This window comes from Gorilla gorilla, chromosome 1, assembly GCF_029281585.2.
Source record: "Gorilla gorilla gorilla isolate KB3781 chromosome 1, NHGRI_mGorGor1-v2.1_pri, whole genome shotgun sequence".
NCBI lineage: Eukaryota > Metazoa > Chordata > Mammalia > Primates > Hominidae > Gorilla > Gorilla gorilla.
In genome coordinates, this window is record NC_073224.2 from 218,387,725 (window position 1) to 218,402,792 (window position 15,068).

A 15,068-nucleotide genomic window follows, 5' to 3' on the forward strand; every position below is an offset into this window, starting at 1 on the left:
TTGATGTACTTGTTCTGGGCACTTCCTCTATATGGAATAACAAAGTGTGGTATTTTCTATCTGCTTCTTAGAATATTGTTCTCAAGTTTCATCCTTTCTAGCCTGCATCAGTACTTCAACTTTTTATGGCCAAATAATATTCCACTATATGGTTATACCACATTTTGTTCATACATCAACCGATGGTGGTTTAAGATGTTTCCACTTTTTAACTATTATGAATAATGCTGCTGTGAACAGCTTTGTACAAGTTTTTGAGTGAACGCCTGTTTTTCATTTTCTTGGTTATAAACCTAGGAGTGCAATTGCTGCATCATATGTCACTTTATGTTTAACTTTTTTTATGTTTAACTTTTTGAGGAACTCACACACTGTTTACTAACTTCAGTAGCTACATCATTTTAGATTCCCAATAGTAATATATGAGAATTCCATATTCTCCATCACTTTTGAAACATGTGTTGTCTTTATTTTTTTCTTAAGTCATACGGCTGGGTGTGAAGTGGTATCTCATTTTGGTTTAAATTTACATTTTCCTAATGACGAAAAACAGTGAACATCTTTGCATGTGCTTCTTGGCCATTTGTGTGTTTCCTTTAGAGAAACCTCTACTCACAGCTTTTTTCCCGTTGTTAAATGTGGTTGTCGTTTATTGCTGTTATATGAATTCCTTATATACTCTAGGTACTAGACCTGTGTCAAACATATAATTTGGAAATAGTTCTCCCATTATGTGGATTATCTTTTCACTTCCTTGACAGTGTCCTTTGACGCATATAAGTTTTTTATTTTAATGAAGTCCATTTATCTATTTTTCGTTGTTTGTGCCTACTTAAAAAATGTCTAATCCAAAGTCACAAAGATTTGTACCTATGTTTCCTTCAAGACATTGTCTTTTGAATGAGAACTTTCCTGGGTTTTAGTGGACGGTGGACATTGTTTATTTATGCCTCCCGTCCATTACCGATGTTTCTCCTGATTGTTATTCATATGCTCACCACCCCTCCATGGAGCATCCATGGCCTGTGACAGAGCTCTGGGGACTGATATCCTTCCACTGACTTTGGCGCTGGTGAGAGCCCTGGTCATGTGATTCAGCTTGGCCTTAACCCGACCCAGTTGCACATATTCCTCAGGCCCTTTAGAGTTGAATTCGAGACCTCTCTGAGAACGCTTGCCAGCCCATGCTGTTCTAAGGCTGGAGCAAACTTCCTCCATCTATTCCAGACAGAGGGGACTGCAGGGGTTGGACTCACTCAAGATATCTCTGGTGTTAGAAAGAAGACCTGTTTCAGGGTTTGGGGAAGATTGCTCAATATGAACTAGGTCCTCTCTAATTATTTTTACTGTATGTGTGACTTCTTTCTAGAAACAAGGGAAGAATATTTATGTTAGAACATTTCATCTATTCTTTGTCAACTGTTGTTCATCTACAATTTTAACATGGATAAAGGAGAGCTCGGTGTCAGTATATTCTTAACAACTGATTATGGCTCATGTCCACTGCCATGCGATCATATTTAAATCTATCAACTATCCTGTTACTTAGGTAGTATCCTGTTCCTGATGAAAAAATAAACTCAGAAAGATTGCAAAATTTTCCCAGGTCACAAAACTAGTGAGGAGAGGAATAAGAATTAGAAACCAGTTCCTTTTGGCCTTCAAAGCTAACCTTGTACCATTAGATCAAACTGATTCACATACTTTTGCTGGAATTAGTCTCAGAGTTGTGGTTCTCACTTGATTTTCCCAAGGAAACAGTGTGCCACTTGAATATCATTTCAAACTTTGAAATGTAAAACTCTTTTTATTATACTTTTTTGTCTTTGTTCTATTCCATTGCTTTTGGTTTCTTCTCAACGGATCCCTCTTATTCCTAGGCTAAATATTTGTTATCACTTTCCATCAATTTTCTATTTTTGAGTGTTTGTTATCTCTCTGTTGTATGCTAACATTTCTTCACTGAGGTAAAATTTGCATAGAGTATACTGCAAAAAACCTAAAGGCACAGCTTAATAAATTTTAATATAATTATACATTGTATAGTTAAAGACAGAGAACATTTTCCCCCATGCCACAAAGTTCTGATGTGGTCCTTGCCAGTCAATACTCATCCCCCAAATGAAGAATATATTCTGAATGTTGTCACTGCCTTAGCCCCTTTGTGTTGCTGGAAAGGAATACCAGAGGCTGGGTAATTTATCAAGACAAGAGGTGCCTTTGCTCATAGTTCTGCAGGCTGTACAAGAAGCATGGCACCCACATCTGCTCCTAATGAGGGCCTGAGGCTGCTTCCACTTGCAGCAGAAGGTGAAAAGGAACCAGGGTGTGCAGAGATCACATGGCGAGAGAGGAAGCAAAAGAGAGCAAGGAAAGGTGAGAGGCACTTTTTAATAACCAGCTCCTACAGGAACCAAGAGAGTGAGAATTCACTCACTACCTTCTCCCAGGGTGGGGATTCATCTATTCATGAGGGATCCACTCCCATGACCCAAACACCTCCCATTTACCCCCACCTCCGACACTGGGGACCACATTTAAACATGTGATTTGGAGGGGACCAATATTTAAACTTAGCGGCCACCATAGATTCATTTTGCTTGATCATGTGCTTCATAAAAATGGAATCATTTTGGCTGGGCCTGGTGGTTCATGCCTGTAATCCCAACACTTCGCAAGGCTGAGGCGGGCAGATCACCTGAGGTCAGGCGTTCAAGACCAGCCTGGCCAACATGGTAAAACCCTGCCCCTACTGAAAATACAAAAAATTAGCCAGGCATGGTGGCAGGTGCCTGTAATCCCAGCTACTTGGAAGGCTGAGGCAGGGAAAATTTTTTGAACCTGGGAGGCAGAGCCGAGATCCTGCCACTGCACTCCAGACTGGGGGACAGAGTGAGACTCCATCTCAAAAAAATTTAAAAAAGGGATCATTTAGTACTTTTTCGTTTTGACTTCTCCTACTCAGGTGCTTATATATGCCACTAATTTGTTTGACTGTGTTTTTCCCTTGTTTCATTTTGTTTTGGCCAAGTAATATCCTATTGTTTGTATGATTATCACACAATTTGATATCCATTTTTCTGACGGGAGACAGGTTTACTTGTTGGCTACTGTGCATAAGTAACTATGAATATTCTCATACAATTATTTCTGTAAAGGTACATACTTATTTTCCTGGGTCTCTATAGCTACGGATGGAGTTGCTTGGTGAACGGGAAGAAAATGGACACAGAGCTTTGCAAAGTCATTGTATTCTTTTACTTTTCTATGAAAGATGTAGGCCATTTCCAGTTGTTCTACATTCCCACACACTTAATATTTTCAGTCTTTTAAATTATAGCCATTCTACTAGGTGGGTAGTGATATCGTGTTTTGGTTTTCTCATGCCTAATGTTCAGTAAGATATCTTCTTATGGAAAATATCTTCTCAAAATTTTATGTTCATTGATACACTGGTGTGTTTGTCATTTTCTTGTAACCTATAGGAGTTCTTTATATATTTTGAATGCATCCATTTTTATATACATATTTTTTGCTATATTATATAGCAAATAATTATTTGCTATTCCTGGTCTACAGATAGCTTTTAAGTTGTTAAACAACAACATAATAAGCAGAAGGTTTTTAAAAATGAAGGGCAATTCGCTTGATTTCTTATTGTGGTGAGTGTTACAGTATCTAGTCTAAGAAACATTTTCCTGTGTCAAGTCCACGAAATTATTTCCTATTTTTCCTTTACAAGGTTTCTAATTTTAACTTTCACATCTTAAGTTAATTTCAGTGTATGATGAAGAGTGGTTAATATTAACTTTTTAAAACAACAAATATTATTTCACTCAAAATCGTTTTACTTAAAAGTCTTCCATTTCCCCAATGAAGAGCATTGGTGTCTGTTTTTAAAACATTTAGAAGTAGCGGCGTGAGCACGTTCTCATTCATGGATGGGAATTGAACAATGAGAACACTTGGACACAGGGCGGGGAACATCACACACCACGGCCTGTCCCTGGGGTGGGGGTGCTGGGGGAGGGATAGCATTAGGAGAAATACCGAATGTAAATGACGAGTTAATGGGTGCAGCAAACCAACATGGCACATGTACACCTATGTAACAAACCTGTACGTTGTGCACATGTACCCTAGAACTTAAAGTATAATAAATATATATATATGGCGGTGCGAGGGCGACTGCACAGCCAGCAGAGCCGTGGTGAGGACGGCAGTGCCTGCACGCAGCTCTCCGCCTCCCCTGCCCGCCAGCCCAGGCGGCCCCAGTGGCAGCGACCAGAGGAGCCCCCGCAGCCGCGCAACGGCCAGGTGGACGCCTCTATCTACAGCCTCGTGGCGGATGGGACCTGTTAGGTTCGCGGCCATCGTGAGCAACAAGGACTCACCCTCCATCTGGGCCGCCGTCCCAGGGAAAAACCTTCGTGAACATCACGCCAGCTAAGGTTGGTGTCCTGGTTGGCAAAGACTGGTCAAGCTTTTTCGTGAATGGGCTGACACTGCGGGGCCAGAAATGTACTGTGGTCCCGGACTCACTGCTGCAGGATGGGGAATTGACCGTGCATCTTCAAACGAAGAGCATCGGTGGAGCCCCCACCTTCAATGTCACTGTCACCATGACTGCCAAGACGCTGGGCCTGCTGATGAGCAAAGAAGCTGTCCATGGCAGTTTCATCAACAAGAAATGTTATGAAATGGCCTCCCACCTTCAGCGTTCCCAGTACCGAGCTCCTTTGTTCCTTCCCCTCAACCGTTCCCCACAGCTTTGCCCCCCTTTCCTTCTCATACACACATATACCATTTTAATTTTGGGGGACATTACCCCACACCCCTATTGCTGCCAAAACCACATGGGCTGGGGGCCAGGAATAGATGGACAGACACCTTCCTCTACCCATAGCCCTCCTGTGTGTTCTTGGAAAACGTTTTGGAGGGATTTTTTATGAATAAAAAAGATTCTACTAAAATAAATAACTACATATGTGGTCATATTGTTTGAATCTGTATTCTTTTACTTTGATATATTTATGAATGCTTACACCAGTACTACCATTTTAAATTACTGCAGCTTTAAAATCAGGTTTGAAGTCTAGCAGAGTAGTCCTCCAACTTATTGCTTCTTCAAGACCGACTTGCCTATTCTAGCTTCTTGGATTTTCAAATACATTTTGAAATTAGCTTTTACATTTCTCTAAAATCTCCTACTAGAAATATTAACCAGAATTCTGTTGAGGTAATATGCTAACAAAATTGAATCTTCCAATCAATGAACATGATATATATTTCTCTATTTAGTCTTCTTTAATTTTTCTCACCAATTGCTTTTAGGGGCCTTGTACCTGTTTCATTGCATGTATTCTTAAGCATGTAATGATTCTGACTATTAATCTCTATTATGTTTTACTGAATTTCATTTTCTAGCTGCTAATTACTAGTATGGAGAAATTAAGATGATGAAATCAATGTTATAAAGGCATCATTTAGGTACAACAGACTGCACCACTTTAAAATGTGTAATTCAATGCATGTTTACAAATGTACACATTAATGGAACTACTGCCACAACCAAGATAGAGGAATTTCCCTATGCCCCAAAGTTTCTTGTACCCCTTTGCAGTTCATCAGTCTTTCAGCCCTCGGCCTCAAGGAGCCGCTGTCACTTCAGGTCTGTTTCCATTTTTAACCATTTTCTATAAATGAAATTATACCTGTATTCTTTTGTGTCTGCCTTCTTTCATGCATCAACATAATTTTAAAATCCATCCATATGAGTATTTGCATCAACGGTTAATGCCTTGTAATTGCTGAGTAGTATTCCTTTGTGTAGCTATACCATGTTTGTTTATACTTTCACTTGTTATTGGACATTTCTATCATTCCACGTTTGGGCTATTATGAAGAAACTATCATGAGCATCCATACGGGGCAGGCCAGGTCTCACTAACACAGGCTTCCCTAACAACTGTTTCAGTACCGACTGAGTGGTTCAGTTAAATATTAAGAGAAAAAAAAAAAAAAAAAAAGCCCATGCCCTTATTACAAAGGCTGGAATGTAACCAAAGCCCACCAAGAGCTTTGCCTGGGCTTTTCCTGGGCCTTAAAGCATGACAAAATAACGAAGGCATTCTTAACAGGAGTCATTTAGTATTAAACAAGTTTTATTGGGGGTCTGAAGAAACTCCCCAGGCCTCCACAAACAAGTTTATTGGAGGTCTGAAGGAACTCCCCAAACCTCTGTGATTTAGCAGGAGACAAGATAAGGGTGCCAGCACCTAGACCCATTTAGATTAAGTGAATTTACTGAGGCTCTAGAGGAAGGTCTTCAGGACTCAGACCTTAGTTATAGATTAGAAGAAGTTAATCACTTCTGTATTTAGATGAAGGCACACTTCCACATACACATATAGCTTAGAAGCTATATAAGCTCAGGAAAACTTTGTAATTTTGACTTGGTCTGGTGATAATTTCCAGGCCTTTTCCCTGTAATCAGTTGCAGAAGTAAAAACTCTCTTCCTCCCCAGTTCATCTGCATCTCGTTACTGGGCCACAAGAAATAGCAGTCCACCCCTCAGTCTGGTCTGGAAATACACATACAGATCATGTGCACACATAGTGTGTACATTCCTAGGAATGGAAGACTGTCCATCTGATTTGCATATGTTTAACCTTTAAGAAATTGTTAGATTTTCAAACGAGTCCTACCATTTTTCATTCCTACAAGTATAAGACTTCCAAGTGCTTTATATCCTCACCAACATGTGCTATTTTCAGCCTTTTTAATTTTAGCCATTCTCTTGGGTATGTACTGCTATCTCGTTGTATTGATTGATCTCCCTGATGACTGAACAGTAGAGCATCTTTTCCTATGCTAATTGACCATTTATGTATCTTCTTTACTGAAGTATCTAATTCAAGTCTTTTGAGAAATTGTTTATTGTGCTGTTTATCTTATTAGACATATATAAACACACATATATATACACATACATATATATACATACATATATATACACACACACACACATATATATATATACACACACACTCTAAAAACCCTTTGTTGGAAACAAATATGATATCTCCTATATTGTGGTTTCTTTTTACGTTCTCTTAATGTTCCCTGTTTGGAGATAACGATAGATAATCTTCAAAAAGGTGAATATACACACCCACACCCACCCACACACATATATATATACACACGCACACACACACAGGTGAGCCACCAGACCCAGCCTGTTGAATTTATTTATAAGCACATGTATTTAGATGTTACTTGCAATGAAATTGTATTTTTATTTCATTTTCCAAATGCTCATTGCTAATACACAGAAATACAAAAGACTACTTCTATTGAGCTTATATTCTGCAACATTACCAAACTCACTAATTAGTTTTGGCAGATTTTTGCAGATTTCTAGGATTATTAACATACACAGTCATTATCTGTGAATAAAGACAGCTTCAATTCTTTCTTTTCAATCTTTTCAATACTTTTATTTTTCTTACTTTATTGCATTGATTTAGATCTCTAGTATAATGCTGAATTGAAAGAATAACAACAGATATTCTACTTTTTTCTCTGATTTAATAGAAAAGCATTCAATCCTGTGCCATTTAATATAATGTTACCTGTGAGTTTTTTTCAAATCTACCCTTAATAGGGTTGAAAGTGTTGCCTTCTCTTCTTATCATGCTGAGAGTTTTCTGGGGTTTGTTTTTATAAATCATGAAAAAAGTTTTCAATTTTGCCAAATGCTTTTACTGTGTATTACAAGGTAATCATACGGTTTTTCTCTTTTGCCCTGATAATATATAACATTAGATTTTTTAAAATATAAAAAAGATTTCTGGAATCAAGCTGGGACAGTTTTTTTAATTATAAACTTTTAACAAATATATTGAAATATAACTTACATGCAATTGAGATGCATGGAAGTGTATAATCATTAAAGTGTATAATTTTAAGAGTTTGAGCACAGTATACACGAGTCAAAGAGAAAGGACAGAAAATACTAAGGATGGCTCAGCATATGTGGTCTATCTTGCTGAATGCTCTATGTGAGTTTGAGGAGAGTTATTTGTTAGCTGTTCTTAGATGTATTTTGCTTAAGTCGACTTGGCTAACCTGTGTCATTGATTGTGTGAATTAATTTTGCTCTAGTGGGTGTAAAATTACTGTCTGATGGATCACTTTGGACTTATGTGGACTGGTTTATGTTTTATTACAATGGATTCACGGAAAGCCCACAGAATTTCCCAAGACCCTCTAATTTGGCCGGACTCAATCACCAATCCACCCCTTTGTGGATTTTGTCAGGGTTTGGTTTTAGGCTTTACCAGGTTGGTGAACAATAGGCCTTATTGAAAAGTGTGACACTTATTCCTAAAGCACATCCATTCTAGTGTCTCAGTTGGATACCTGGGTGCTAATGAGGTGTGCATGAGTTCTTCCCACCGTGGATGGCAGAAACTCCATCATATATTCCCCAACCCTCCTCCACCTCAAGTACCTCTGGTCCAAACTCAATTTTATAGCAGCCACCCCTCTGTTAAATCTGTTAGTCTTTTCCTTGTGCAGGTACAGTCCAGTCCTTGATAAGTATGCATATGGAAACCCACATAGACTTTGAGAGCTGCACCTTTGATCAGCTGTCTCCTCATTGTGCCCTGCCCTGCAGATTGCAGTTGCTTCAATGGTCTTGAACTATGATCTCTGCCTTCTCAGCTCAGTGGGCTGCCCTGCCCTGAGTGGACTCTAGCCCACTATGCAGCTGCTGAGAAATTCTCCCCAAAGAACTAGGAAATCATGGGGCTTCCCCTTTAAGTTTTCTGTTGGACTGCCTGTTGTACACTGCTGAAAACAATTTTACGTTTGTTTATGGAGGCAGGGTTAGTCTGATATGATTTATTCTAACAGACAGAAGCAGAAATCTGTTACACTCTTTTAACTACTGTGTCTTTATAATATTATGGTAGACAGAATCCTAAGATGACCCTCAGTGATCTTTGCTCTTATATAATCACTTCTTCCTGAGTGTAGACAAAGCCACTGAGGAGATGTCACTCCTGCGATTGTGTTACAATTTATGGCAAAAACAAGTTAACAGATGTAATCGAGATCCCAAATCGGTCAAATTTAAGATAGACAGATTATCTGATGAGCTTGACCTAGTGAAGGTGAGTTCCTTGGAGGGACAGAGGACTTCCTGGAGAGATGTGAAGTGCAGGAGGGTTTTCATGCAGGGCCATCCTCCTCTGCTGGCTGGAGGAAGCATGCAGTGGGAACATGGGAGGCCTCTAGGAGCAGCGAGGCCCCTGGCTGACAGCCAGCAAGAAAACAGAGATCTCAGTCCTACAGTCACAAGGAACTGAACTCAGCTGACAACCTGAGGAAACTTGAGAGGAAGTTCTTCCCCAGAACCTCCAGAAAGAAACCCAGCCTAATTTCAGCCTGTGAGGCCCTGAGAAGAAGACCCAGCAAATCCAAGCCTGAACTTCTGATCTGTGGACACTGCAAGAAAATAAATCGTTCTTATTTTACGCCGCTAATGCTTGCAGTAATTTAGTATGCAGCAATAGAAAATTAATACAAATAAAATGGAGGCTTTGGAGTGGGAACAAGAAGGAAACGGTGGGAGAGGGATGCCTGTATGCTGATATGGTTGATGCCTGCATGGTTGAATTGGGTCTACCATTCCTCATCTAATTAGCTATGGTCTATTAAGGTGCATAGCTACACACAAATATTGGTACTACGTTCAATTCAGAGGAAGAAGATATTGCATTCTTGAGAGTAGACAAGAACACCCTGAATTTGGGGTCACTGTATCATAAGTCATATTATCAGGTCCCTCTAGGAAGGCTTAGAGGAAGATTTCCAGGATACACTTGTGACAACATTGAAGGCTTCTTTCTTCCCCAAAGGGACCTGATCTCCCCTCAGTCAAGAAGCTCCAAGTCTCTGAACTGGATGCCAGGTTATAAATTCCCCCTATACTGACTCCATCAGGCTTCCGTCCTCAGAACTAGAGTTTATCAGTAAAAGATAGACTCATGGGAGTCTAGGCATTTATTCTCTTATTTGATATAAATCAGTTAATGTGCAGGAACAAAACAGACTTTGAAGAAAGAAAGTCACAGTTGACACAGGAAAACACCTTCAACATCCTCATGAGTCATCATGGGTGTTCTGTTGGGAGGACTTGATAGGAGGCTTTCCTCCTCATGGGCTAGTACAGATTCAGGGGAAATGTCATCAAGTCCTCCATTAGCAGTGTAGCAGCTGGGGCTGTTGATTCGTTAGGCCCCCTGCAGCTGGAGATGCAAGTAGTGCATTTTCATGGCCACCACGGGGCCCTTAGTTTAGCATTCTTCAGAGCCAGAATCCAACAAGCCACAGAAGCTCTGAATATTTCCCTTTCCTCAGTCAACCACATAAATGGCTTCAGGGCCTTCTGGGGAAGGCCTGGAGGAAGATTTACAGCATACACTGGTGGCAGCATTGAAGGCTTCACTCTTCCTCAAGGGATCCAATCTTCCCTCACTCAAGAAGCTCCAGGTATCTGAACCAGATGCCAGGTCATAAATTCCCACTATGGTGACTCCATCGGGTCTCTGTCCTCAGAACTAGAGCTTTTTGAAGTATAACATAAGTTGATTTCTTAGTAGATTTCCCATCCATTACATTCCCAGACACCTCACAATGATTCGAATGATTAGTAACCACCACATATCCCTGCCTCTCAAGGAAATCCCTCCCGCCTTGTCTCTAGATGGCCAAGTCCCATGGCCTGTCCTCTACTCTTCCAGAACCCTGTTGTTCTCACTGACAGTGGGGAGGGCAAATCCATGCAGCATCTCCCGCCATGACCTCCAGCCTGCAGAGGATGGGTGCCACAGGACCTTTACACACATGCCGCTGTTTCCCTCACCTGTGCATTTCTTAATGTCTGGGTAAGGAGAATGTCTCTGGATCTTCCTTGATGGGAGCTAAAGGAACAAAGGTAAATAATGCTATGGGACCCACTGAGAACTGGGGCTGTGGAAGAGTGGCCACTGAAGTAATAGACAGATGCAGCTATTGCCAGATACTCAGTGCCAGAGCAGGGAGGGAGAGGGAAGAAATACGGACCTCACCTTCCTCTCACTTCCAGGCTCCATCAGGTGCCCTCCATTGCTAAACCTAACTAGAAGTGTGCACGCAGGGGAGCCAGGGATGCATTCTAGAAGGGACGAGCCCCGAGTGGCATGAGACAGGATGGAAATGAGTGGACAGTGGATCTCTGGGAAGAAGGAGGGGATGTTATGGGGAAACAAAAGGAGAATACTAGCTAATAACGCTAGGTGACACTAATATTCCGAAGTCTGTGCTCATATTCAGAAAAAAAAGTTCAGCATAAAGCACTAACCCAGGAGTCAAGATATTGGACTTTCAACTGTTGTTCCAACAGCTGTATTATAAAGGGCCAGTTTATTTCATGCCTTCCTAATTTGACCTAAAGTGCCAGGTGGCATTGGGGCTGGCACAGCCTTGCTCAATTATGTGTTGAAGATTATACAGAGACTGTCAGGCTGAGGGAAGATGCAAGAGAATAGAAGAGATGCTCTCAGGGAACAAGAGACCACATGGTCCCAGAGTCAGGGGCAGCATCAGCCACTGTCAGCTGCTCATTTTCTCAGAGCCCACAAGCCTCAGCCATGCTTTGCTTCTGCAAGACGCTTCTTCACCTTTTCAATAAACCTGCCTGAATTTAAACTGACGGGGGTTTAATTCTCCTTCATCATAAATGAAATTCTTCACCGCAATAATCTCCAGTGAATTTTGGGCACAGCAGGCAGGCCCATTTCTGCTTCTGTTCCACTATCTCCCCTGTAGGTTGAAAAGGAGGAGGTACTGAATTACCTCCAAATGTTCCTTTGGCTCTGATATTCTGTTATTCTGGTTCCTTTTCAGCTACTTTGTTTTTGGTAGCGTGTATCCTAAGGCGTCCAGTTGAACAACCTTTGTCTACTGTGTCCAGGCATTCCTGGTGGTATTTCAGATAAGACACTCTTGGGTTGCTGAACTCACAACCACTGAACCAATTCTATGACCATCTGTTTCATGGCCACATGTTTGCTCATTTTATATGTACATAAAGGGAGGGGACAGACAGCAAACTTGCATGTTATGAATTATATCATCTTAAAAAGGAAGCAAGGCAACACTTTGCAATAAAACCTTAAGATGCATGAAATTTAAGCCTAATGCAATAAAGAATGCCCATTAAATTCTTATCTAAAGAATGTTTAGAAAATTGTTATACAAGGACATCATCATTTAAAGTGATATGAAGAAACCTTCTCAGCTAACATATGGGCTAGATTAGAGAGAGAAATAAACGACCCATCTCTGTCCTGGAAAAACTACTGGTGGCATCTTTCAAAAAAGCTCTCTGTGTTTGAGTACGCACCTTGATCCATAGGCTCACATTTGATCCCAACTGGCGGCTGCTTCATGGCATTAACACTGGATTCCCAACTGGTAAATCTTACCAAGATCTGAGTTTCTGCAGATATAATATTATTTTATTTGACCATCCTTATCTACAAGGGCTACCAAGAAGGAACCAAGAATTTATTTACCTCCCCAAGGGAAAAGGTTTTACCAATGAGACACTTTCTCACCATGACCCCAGGACCCCCTATGCCCTGTTCACTTGAGCGCCCTTTGTGGCCTGACAGAAGCTCATGCTGGTCACAGGATGCCTTATATGATTAACCTCCTTCCTGAATCCCAACTTCATGGTGGTGGTGATGACAGGTGTCCTATATCCCATGCTCATGTCCCTGAAGTCATCAGCCTGTCACCAGTTAGAAAAAATTACATGTATATAGACAGGCCTCTTTGGAAGGAGCAAAAGCTTTCTCACCTTCGTACATTAATGCATGGAATGTACAATAGTATAAACACTTTGGGGAAAATATCTGGCATATTCTTACAGAACCAAACAACTGCCTATTCTATGACTCAGTAATTCCTAAGCATTTATCCAAGAGAAACTAAAACATATGTCCAGAAAATGATTTATACAAGAATGTTCACAGCAGTTTTATTCATAATACGAAAAACTGGAAACATTCAAGTATCTGTCAATACAAGAATGGATCAATAAACTGTGATACATTCATTCCATGGAATGGCTAAAGGAACAAACTGTTGACACACAAAACAACATGGATGAATCTCAAAAACATTTTGAGTGCAACAGAAGCCATATGCAAAAGAGTGTGAGAAAAAAGATAAATAATAATGGTTTCAAGAAATGCAGAGCAGGGAGCCCAGAGGCAAAGACCCACAGGACGGCGGGCCAGTCCCAGGCTGTCGATCCTAATTAAGAAACTTCTGCTGGATTTTGCCCAGCTCCATTTCCAAACTATTTTGGGTCAGTGACTTCTTTATCCCTTCCATGTTGCCTCATTTTGAACTAGAATCACTGTAAGTGTTATTCTATGTCTGTCACATCATTTCACAGTAGGGGCAGATAAGCTGTTTAGAATGGCTAAAATTCAAAAAGGTGAACACACCAAATGCTGTCAAAGATGAGAAGCAACCAGAACTTTCCATCCCTAGTGGAAATCAAAAGGGTACAGTCACTTTGGAAAACTTAAGTTCACTCAAAATCCTGCACAGAAGTACTTACAGCAATTTTATTCATCATTGCCAAAACTTGGAAGTACCCAAGATGTCTTTCACCAAGTAAAAGAATAAATAAACTGTTGTAGCCATACAAGGAAATCTGATTCACTGATTTTAAAAAACAAGTTATCAAGCCATGAAAAGACATGGAGGAACTTAAAGTACATAATGCTAGAAAGAAGCCAGTCTGGAAACCCACATACCGTACCATTCCAACTCTAGGACATTCTTGGAAAGTCAAAAAGATAGAAGCAGTAAAATGATGAGTGGTTGTCAGGGGTGGAGGAGAGGAGGACACACGACATGGTGAAGCACAGGAAATTTTCAGCAGTGAATCTCTTTTGCATGACGCTGTATTGGGGATTTAGGACATTATGTAATTGCCAAAACCCATAATCTGTGAAACTCAAAGAATGAACTCTAATGTAAACTATGGACTTTAGTTGATAATGACGTATCAACAGTGGTTCATCAATTGTAACCAATGGACCACACTAATACAACATACTAATAGGGAAAATTGTGTGCTGGAGGACAGGGGAGCCTAGGAGAACTCTCTGTACTATCCACTCAAGTTTTCTGTAAACCTAGAACTGTTCTAAAAAATAATGTCTATTAACTTTTTTTTAATTAGGATGCAGCAGCCCCATATCAAGGTTTTGGTGGCATCCTGTAATTGTGTGGTTAGTACTTGGCATTGAAGTGCACCAACCTGGAGTCAGAGCAGTTGGAGATTTCAAGGCCTGTGCCATTTACCTCTAATCCTGGGGTGCCTGCCTGTAGATCCAGCTACTAAGGAGGCTGAGGTGGGAGGACTGCTTGAGCCTAAGAGGTCAAGGCTGCAGAGAGCCATGATCATACCACTGCACTCCAGCCTGGGCAACAGAGCGAGACACTGTCTCAAGAAAAAAAAAATTATGTGATGTAGTCCTAAAACTATTATGTAGAATACTATTGTTTACATCACATCACGTGAGCCCTTTAAATGGCTTAACACTTATTTAGGGATGATCCATAAAGCTTTTCTGGTAATTAAGTATACCTAAGAACAATTAAGTATAAAAGAGTTACTGCCTTGACAGGAAGATTGTAAAAATTTTAAAAAGACAAACAAATAAAAGAGTCAAAACTGCAGCTCTGTGAGGCTCAAATAACATCTAATTCAAGTCACAATGAACCTCTAGCAATCATTCTGAACACCATATAATTCACTTAATACATTTTGCCTGAACGCCCAACACATCTGAATTACCAACACCAATATGTAGCCAAGAAACTGACAATCATTTATAAATTATCACCTATGACTCCATCTGCTCTACGCACTTATTTTTTAAATTTTATTCATTTATTTATTATTTTTATTTTTTGTAGAGACAGG

At 40.3% G+C, this 15,068-nt stretch overlaps 1 protein-coding gene and 1 pseudogene across 1 annotated transcript in view; one reads left to right on the top strand and one right to left on the bottom strand.

The window, feature by feature from the left end:
• The window catches only part of LOC101131274 (neuroblastoma breakpoint family member 3), a 44,478-nt gene that overhangs the window by 26,359 nt on the left and 3,051 nt on the right, over positions 1-15,068 (bottom strand). The gene's annotated exons all lie outside the window — the stretch shown is intronic.
• Positions 4,171-4,983, top strand: LOC129529740 (profilin-1-like; annotated as a pseudogene).